Genomic DNA, 8,762 nt, shown 5'->3' on the forward strand with positions numbered 1-8,762 from the left:
TGTGGCATTTTGACATACGGCACATGTGCATTCTCTCCTGCCACACAGGCAAATTACCTTCTGCTAACATTCAGGTTTCTCCCTCCTGCCCTTCACAGAGTTCTTTGGTGTTTGCCGTTCAGCCCCCTAAAGCGGAATTACATTAGCACCTGCTCCGCTGCATCTCCGGTGAAAGAACAAATAAAGAAGAAGGTAATGGGTAGGTATAAGAAAACAGATGGACATGAAACAAAACCACGCTGTGCTGCACATGTGTTACATTTACTTCCATAACCATACGGCAAGCTCATTCTAGCCCTAAAGGGTACATATGGTAGCCAGAAACTGACTATCTGCAGAGAATGACCGAATCCCTCTGGAGCCGGCAGGAAAAGGAGGAAGTCAGGGCCCAGGGGATCGCTTCCTAAACTCTAAAGGAGGAGGTATAGCTTTGGCATGGTACAACACATAAAACCTGTCAGCAGAGGTAAAAGGCTGTGACATTATAGAGGCTATCGGCTTGCTTTAAAAAAAAAATCCCATCCTCCAAAGAGCTCAGGGTGGTTCACTTGACTCTTCTCTTTCATATATTAGCCTCGGGAAAAGAACCCCTGTGAAGTAGGGTAAAGGGGTGAGACGAAGCGACTGGCCCAAGTTCACTCTGGGAGGATCATGGCCCAGTGGGGATTTGAACCCAGGTCTCCTTGGACTCAGGGCAGATCACATGGGAGGGAGCTTAGTAAGCCTCATGGGATACCGGAACCTAATTATGATGGACCCAAACCTCCCACTGGTGGCAAAAGGGAACTTGGCAACCCTAACTACGACGGACCCAAGCCTATCTGTCACGTCGGACCCATTTGTCACTGGATGATACAGTTCCTGGGTGATGAAAATATATGCCCAAACTGATCCACAGAGAACTGTATCCTCCACCAGTTCTTGAAAGCTTTCCTGCTCCCCAAGCTCATATATGCGAAGCTTTTCGTTGATACTGTGTGGAATAATTAGAACACAACCATAATTTGTATGCTCAGAGGATCTATTTTCATGATTGTTTTAAAGAATTCATGATGACCCAACCTTGCTTTATATGCACCATAAAATCTAATTACTGTGTTCTGTATTCATTATGCCTTAGTTTATTGTGTAAGATCACGTATTTATTCTAATGTCAAGGTTTTTAAAAAAGAGAGAGAGAGAGAGAATAAAGTTCATACCAGAAACAGTTAATCACTCCAATTACATTTAAGGATGCAACATGTCTAAATGGCACCATAAAACACATGTTGCTAGTTTAAAATGTGAGGAACTGTAAGTGATGGAACATCTGTTCAAATGGTGGATTAGGCTGTGGATGCATCTTTTAAGGACTATGCTGGTATTCAAACGAAATTGTGAAAATATGGTGTGAAAGGATAGATTTGTTAAGGGCTGGCAAAGAGGACTCTTGCAGTAGGTTCATTATCAAGAAGGGAAAGGCGGTGGTCTCCTTTATGGGGACAAAGAACAAAAGAAGGCCATCTTCTCCAGATGCTGTTACATGCCTTTGAAAATCCCTCTGTTGAAGACTATGGTGTGACCCGATCACAGCTGTTCAAATACCCACTCAGCTGTGATGATCACTGGGTGAACTTGGTGGTAATTAGATTGAGCTAGTTACATCGCATGTGTATGAAGAAGAAGAAGAAGACTTGGTTTTTATACCACGCTTTTCTCTACCTTAAGGAGTGTCAGAGCGGCTTACAATCGCCTTCCCTTCCTCTCCCCACAACACCTTGCAAGGTAGGTGGGGCTGAGAGAGTACGCAGAGAATTGTGACTGGTCCAAGGTCACCCAGCAGGCTGCAGGCAGAGGAGCGGGGAAACAAACCCGGTTCATCAGATTAGAGTCTGCCACTCGTGTGGAGGAGTGGGGAATTAAACCCGGTTATCCAGATTAGAGTCCACCACTCTTAACCACTACACCATGCTGCCATATCACACAGTACAGAATAGTTCAGGACAGTGTGCTTGGATTCGACACAGGGTAAGCTGAGAGAGAGACTCAAGATCATCCTATCAGGTCCTGAGCAGGGATTTGAGCCCATTGCCCCAATCCCACTTCAAACCCTGCATACTATATCATGTTACCTAGCCTACCTCGCATGGTTGTTGCCCTATGAGGAGCAGTTAAAATGCTTAGGGCTGTTTAGCTTGGAAAGAAGGCAGCTGAGGGGAGACATGATGGAGGTCTATAAAATTATGCATTGTTTGGAGAGAGTGGACAAGGAGAAGTTTTTGTCCCTCTCCCAAAATACTAGGGCGCGGGGTCATCTGCTGAAGCTGGAGGGTGAGAGATTCAAAACAGATAAAAGGAAATATTTTTTCACACAACGTATAGTTAAATTGTGGAACTCCCTGCCCCAAAATGCGGTGATGGCTGCCAACTTGGAAGGCTTTAAGAGGGGAGTGGACATGTTCATGGATTAAAGGGGTATTCATGGCTACTAGTTAAAATGGATACTAGTCATGATGCTTCCGTATTCTCTCCAGGATCAGAGGAGCATGCCTATTATATTGGGTGCTGTGGAACACAGGCAGGATGGTGCTGCTGCAGTCATCTTGTTTGTGGACTTCCTAGAGGCACCTGGTTGGCCACTGTGAGAACAGACTGCTGGACTTGAAGGGCCTTGGTCTGATCCAGCAGGATTTGAACCATGAACGCCTAGTTCCCGAGGCTTCTCCTTTAAAACAGATCAAAAATTAAACAAATTCAAAGGGGGAACTAGGAGATGGTTGTGAGTGGAGCATCAGCCTGGATCCTCCGCCTGTTGCCACTGTAGGGAGGGGTGATTTCAAAATTTCTCCACTCTTTCTTTTTTTTTAGCCTTTTAAAGGGCTTTTTTGGTGTGCTTTCTCTGAAGACAGGGAAAGTGAAAGTGATGGGAAAGGGATGGGATTTCCAGACCCCAGCAAATCCTTTTCACATAGCACTTTTGCCCAGGGACATCAGAGAAAAGATATCCTGGGGATGGGACCCACATTCATTTATGTTTTATATACACTTTGTACACATAGCTGGAATGTAATTCTAAACAATATTTTTAAAATAATTTTGTGTACATTGAACCATCAGAAAGCAAAGGTGTAACTATCTCACCAGAACACCTGTATCAGCTTTTAAACAAGAGCAACAATAAACAACAAACTAACAACGGCAGGCTTTCCGTCTCCACTTACGGTGCAGTGTACACTGTATTATTATTTTTTTAGGTGAGAGGAAGCACGGATCTGCCTGCATGCCAGCTCGAAGGATCTGGGTTTTTTATCAGTCCAGATGTGGGATGTCTGGATAAGGGATACTCTACCTGTATTTCAATTGCTTGAATTTGCTCATTTCCCCAGACCTGGTATTTGCACTATTCTTCCCAATGAACTGTTGAGTCTGTGCAAGGGATGAATGCCCCCCCCCTCCTAGTAATGCTACTATCCTCACCATTAGAGCTGCCACTGAAGTTTGCATCAAATGATACGTGAGGCAAATTGACAGGTCGTTCACGAGAAACTAAGGTCTCAAACCAGGCAAAGAGCATACATCTTGGTCTGCCCATAAAGTGCAAATTGCAAGTTGGTGCAGCATCAACTGTTTAGAAAAGGGAGAAAGGAATTTAACCCTTCAGCCTCCCCTTGGTTTTACTATTTGCATCCTTTGCGATTAGCATTTTAAAGGGAACGATACATGTTTTTTTAAAGGACTTGTATTTTTTTCCCTTTAAAATGCTAACAGCACCGGGGGAACTAGCTTCAAACAGCAAACAAGCACAGGTTGAAAGGATAACCACCTTCTTTCTTCTCTGTCTGGCCATGAGGCAAATTGAGGCTGCCTGAACCTGCAGGTTATAGATGGCCCAAGTTACTTGGTTTCTCTATCTTTCTACTCGGCTTGGAACGGTTCAGTAGCAAAATTTCTCAGAGAGATTTCAGGGGTTTCCCCCCCATAAAATTAAATGCTGCCGAAAGCCAAGCTGAAACAGAAACCCACACAGGGATCATAACAGGATTGTCAGCCGCATATCCCACACCGCATTTAAGTCTGGGATATGCATATGTCCTGTAAGCATGTTTTATTATCCTTTTCATAAACTATTCATAGGTTGAATGACATTTTTTTTCTACAAAGGTTTAACTTCAGGTAGCGACACAAACTGCAGGGTAGCGAGTCCTCCAGAACTATAATGAGCCAGCCCAGAGAATGAACACAAGAAGGAAAATGAGACCTAAAATGTAAACCAACCAGACAGTTATAAAAACAAAAGCTGACACCGTGTTAGTCATTTGGGAAGTGAGCAGGAAGAAGTAACGAATCAGGAAGAGGAGGCAAAGCTTAAATTATTCATTTGCAATGTATCTTAAGGGTCCCCTTTAGAACAGGACTTCAGTTCTTCTCATATATTTCGATGAGCTAGAATTAGGGGCAGATTCATAGATCCCATTCCTTGTTTTACATGAGAGGCGAAGCCGCCCCAGTGTAATTCAGATATGGTTCCATCAGCATTTTCGTGAAGAATATGACAAACGCAGGTAAGCATGCTGATCCCTTGGAGTGAAATTCTGAAGGGCAGTAAAATGCTTTCCTTATCAGGGCCCATGTCCACTCTGTGCTGGCCAAGATTTTGAGCCCCACAGAACTCTGAGAAGAAAGACTTGCATGTTAACCCCCTTCTGTATAAAACAAGAAGGGGTTACATGCATATTGTAAATCGGGGGGATTTCAAATTAAGTCTTAGGGACAATGCTCACAATCAGGGTTGCCAACTTCCAGGTACTTGCAAATAAGTAATCACCCTGCTGTAATGTTAGTTACAAACTTATAAACACAGCAGCATAAGACAACAAAACACATAAATCATACATCAAACAGTGCTATATTCTATGTGCAGTAGTCAAATACAGTGAATAAATACATGCAGTGATGTTAGCTAAACAAATAGAACTATATACAAAAGTTAAACGTTCTTTTTTAGAACCAGTGTCTTTGGAGTCATTGTCCATCAGTAATCCTTTCAAGGTTGCCACATTTGGGTGCCTTGTTGTTGAAGTGCATCACGGAGTTGTATCCTGTTGATTGCACTGACAATATGAAGTTGGGGGGTCATACAAATTTCACAGTCCAAGGTGTATAACAGGGGTCCAGATTAACGCCCAGTTTCGACCCGAGGTCTTCATCAGAAAATACGTTCAAGGCAGTTAATATGTCTGCTCTTGTAATAGAGCTTTGAGTTCCCAGCTTTGGACCTGGCAACCCTACTCATAATGCTTATGATAGATGCAGCATATTACAAGTGGTCCAAACATACATCTCTGGCATTGTACCTCACTGAGGTCCCTGTCCTCCCCCAGGCTCCATCTCCAAATCTCCAGGAGTTTCCCAACCTGAATCTGGCAACCCTACCTCCCATCCCCTGCCGGTGGCCAGAGGGGACCTGGTAACCCTAAAAAATGTATCCTGGATTTCTGTGCCTCCCAGGCATACATGGGTCTGATTCAGATTAGTTCCATAGCATGTGCAAGAGAGTATGTAAGTCTGCTCCCTGCACTACTTTTCCAACCTGAAATTGCTCCGGGGAATCACTACATCCCTGGCTGAGGAATCTTACATGCAGCCACCAGTATTTACTTATATTTATTTAAGTAATGTTATCCTTCTTTTCTTTTTGGGGAGGGGCTGTGGCTCAGTGGTGAAGCATCTGCTTGGCATGCAGATGGCTGCAAAAGGGGAAGCTAAGGCAACCATGGTTTAGCCTGTCCGCACTCTCCTAAAAAGAACAATCTTTTCTCCTGGGGACTGTGGTGTCATTGGTGATATTGAGGATACTCTTCCCTTTGCCCCCCCTATTTTGTTTTTGCACATGCACTGTAGCGATGGTGCTCTGTGATTGGTTGCCCCACCTGGGTTCCTTTTTTTTTTTTTTTTTGAGTGGCGGTAACAATTGAAAGACAGGGGTTTGCCCTGAGGGGGGGGGAGGGGCGCAAATGTTGGGGGAGGGGGGTTGTCCTGCTTCAGCCCACAGAAGCGGGCCTGAATGATTGCAGTTTGCAAAAAAAAAAAAAAATGGAACCCCCAGCCCAGCAAGGGGAAATCACCGGCAGTTCAGAGATCCTGGGCTTGCAAAACCCTCTTCAGGCAGGTGAGGAAAGGCAGCAAAAAGAAATGCCAAAATGCGCCCCCTCCTTCCTTTCCCTTCCCCTCCCCACCAGGTGTCTGCCAACACCAGCATCTGCAGCTAATTCCTCCCCTGCCATCTTTGTGCCTCCTTTCCATCCCTACACACACAGGAAATACAGAAATCAGGACCCTGTGTAAATCAATGGGGAGGGTTGTTCAAATGCTCCAATGTTACTTCTTTACTTTGTTCCTGTTAGTCCTAATGCATTAAGGGCCCCGTGGCACGTGGTAAGCTGCAGTACTGCAGTCAAAAGCTCTGTTCACTACCTGAGTTTGATCCCGACGGAAGTCAGGTTCAGGTAGCCGGCTCAAGGTTGACTCAGCCTTCCATCCTTCCGAGATCGGTGAAATGAGTACCCAGCTTGCTGGGGATAAAGGGAAGATGACTGGGGAAGGTACTGGCAAACCACCCTGTAAACAAAGTCTGCCTAGTAAACCTCGGGATGTGACGTCACCCCATGGGTCAGGAATGACCTGGTGCTTGCACAGGGGACTACCTTTACCTACCTAATGCATTACATTAAAAAAAATGCTGGGAAATGGCTGACAGGAGGGGAGGGGGAACAAGAGGGAGATGGGCTACACAGTGGATGTGGGCAATGGAGTGGCGGAGAAATGACTGGTGTCTCAGACATGTCCGCACCTCGGGGGAAGTCGTCATTGAAAAGGAGAAAAGGGAGACATCGTCGTATAAGTGCTTGCAGAAAACACGGAGATCAAACTATTGCAAAACGCTTCCACTACCAAATGGAGGGGAAAACAGTGGCCATTTAGCAGCACGTTCCATGCTGAATTGCCCCGCAGATTTTTTGCACGTTGAACCGTCATTCTGGAAGTGACTGCGAAGGCAGCACAGACCTGCTTTGCATTACAAAAGAGCCCACTTAACGCGACATTTTGTGTTTGCTCCGCCACTGCTGCAAAGAATAACCAGAGGGAACTAGGGCTGTCAATTCGGTTCGGTCCGAACTGAAAATCAACCGAATTTCCCCTGATTCGGTGATTTTCTGTTCGGACGGATCCAAACTCAAAACTGGCGGGCAACCGGGGGGGCCGAATTCAGCGAGTTCGGGAGTTCGCGAATAAATTCGGCAAATTCGGGCCCCCTTCAGGGGAGCCCGCTGAAAGGCGCGGGCTGCCCTTTAAACTGATCTGAGCCTCCCAGCTGGGAGGCGCAGGTCAGTTTAAAGGGCAGCCCGCCCCCCTTCAGCGGGCTCCGCTGGAGAGGCACGAGCTGCCCTTTAAACTGACCTGTGCCTCCCAGCTGGGAGGCTCAGATGAGTTTAAAGGGCAGCCCGAGCCTCTCCAGCGGAGCCCGCTGAAGGGGGGCGGGCTGCCCTTTAAACTGATCTGCGCCTCCCAGCTGGGAGGCTCAGATCAGTTTAAAGGGCCCCCGAGCGCCTTCAGGGAATCCCTCTGAAGGCACGCTGGGGCCGAATTTTCCCCCGAACTCCGGATCCCCCCGAATTACCGGGGATCCGAAGCGGGGGAGTTCGGACTTCGGCACGTACCGAACCCACAAGGGTCAAATTCGGCCGAATCCGAACTGTACCGAATTTTTTTTTTTGACAGCCCTAGAGGGAACCATGCAAAACAACAGCGGCGCGTTAGCTATGCACATGCTAATGGCTATGCAAACAAACGAAGGAGCAGGCGAGTTTCATGAAACATTGCAAACAATCGGTGTGGAAACGGCCTCTGTCTCAACTCAGCTAATCTTGTAAAACAGAATGATGACTGTATATTTATCTGCATTTCCCAAAGCAAAAGCTCGTCCCTGCTGACTTTTCTGCAGATGTGCAAAGCAAAAAAAGAGGGGACCTGTCTATTTCTTGGGTGTGCTTATCTAATAACTGACAATCAGGTTATTGGAAGAAGAGTTCCATCAAATAAGTAAAGGATACATGATGTCCACTTGCTATACGTCATCTTGTTCAATTTGAAAACTCAATCCCCACCCCCACCCCCAGATATATTTTAAATTACCCCATGTCTGGGAGTCTCTGAGATTAACATTGAACAGACAGTTTATAAAGACGCATAAAGGAATGTTTTTCTTTTAAAAAAAAAAAAACACCCATGTTTTTAGGACATTGTCATTGCTGAAGGGTTGCGACACATGACAGCTGAGTGAATAAACAGAACGAGCATTTTCTGCATTTGCAGTTTTATCTGCTGGCATTCTTCGAAGGCATATTCTCAAAGCAAAAGACGTTATTCACCAGAAAACCAGTGACAAAGAGAGCAGAGAAGCTGAGACAGATGAAGGCTGAAAGCAGCAGAATTCCAAGAACTTTGCTGCTGCGCTGTTTGAACGGCGTCTGCTGTGAATCCTTTAGGAATCTGAATCAATGGCTATTTAAAAAACAAACAAATCGAACAGGGTAGACCAAAGCACTGTCTGAAAGAATTACATGTGCATTAATGATTTGTGGCAGTCAACTTAAATTTTCACTACAAAATACTAAGCTTTCTCAAGCCCTGCTTTCTTAGACCTTTTATGTATGGCTGTTTCCTTCGCAGTCACCCCCACCCCCCGGAGTACTTTGGGGCTTTGTTTTGATTGAGTATGTATG

This window comes from Euleptes europaea, chromosome 4 (genome assembly GCF_029931775.1).
Source record: "Euleptes europaea isolate rEulEur1 chromosome 4, rEulEur1.hap1, whole genome shotgun sequence".
In the NCBI taxonomy this organism is placed as follows: domain Eukaryota; kingdom Metazoa; phylum Chordata; class Lepidosauria; order Squamata; family Sphaerodactylidae; genus Euleptes; species Euleptes europaea.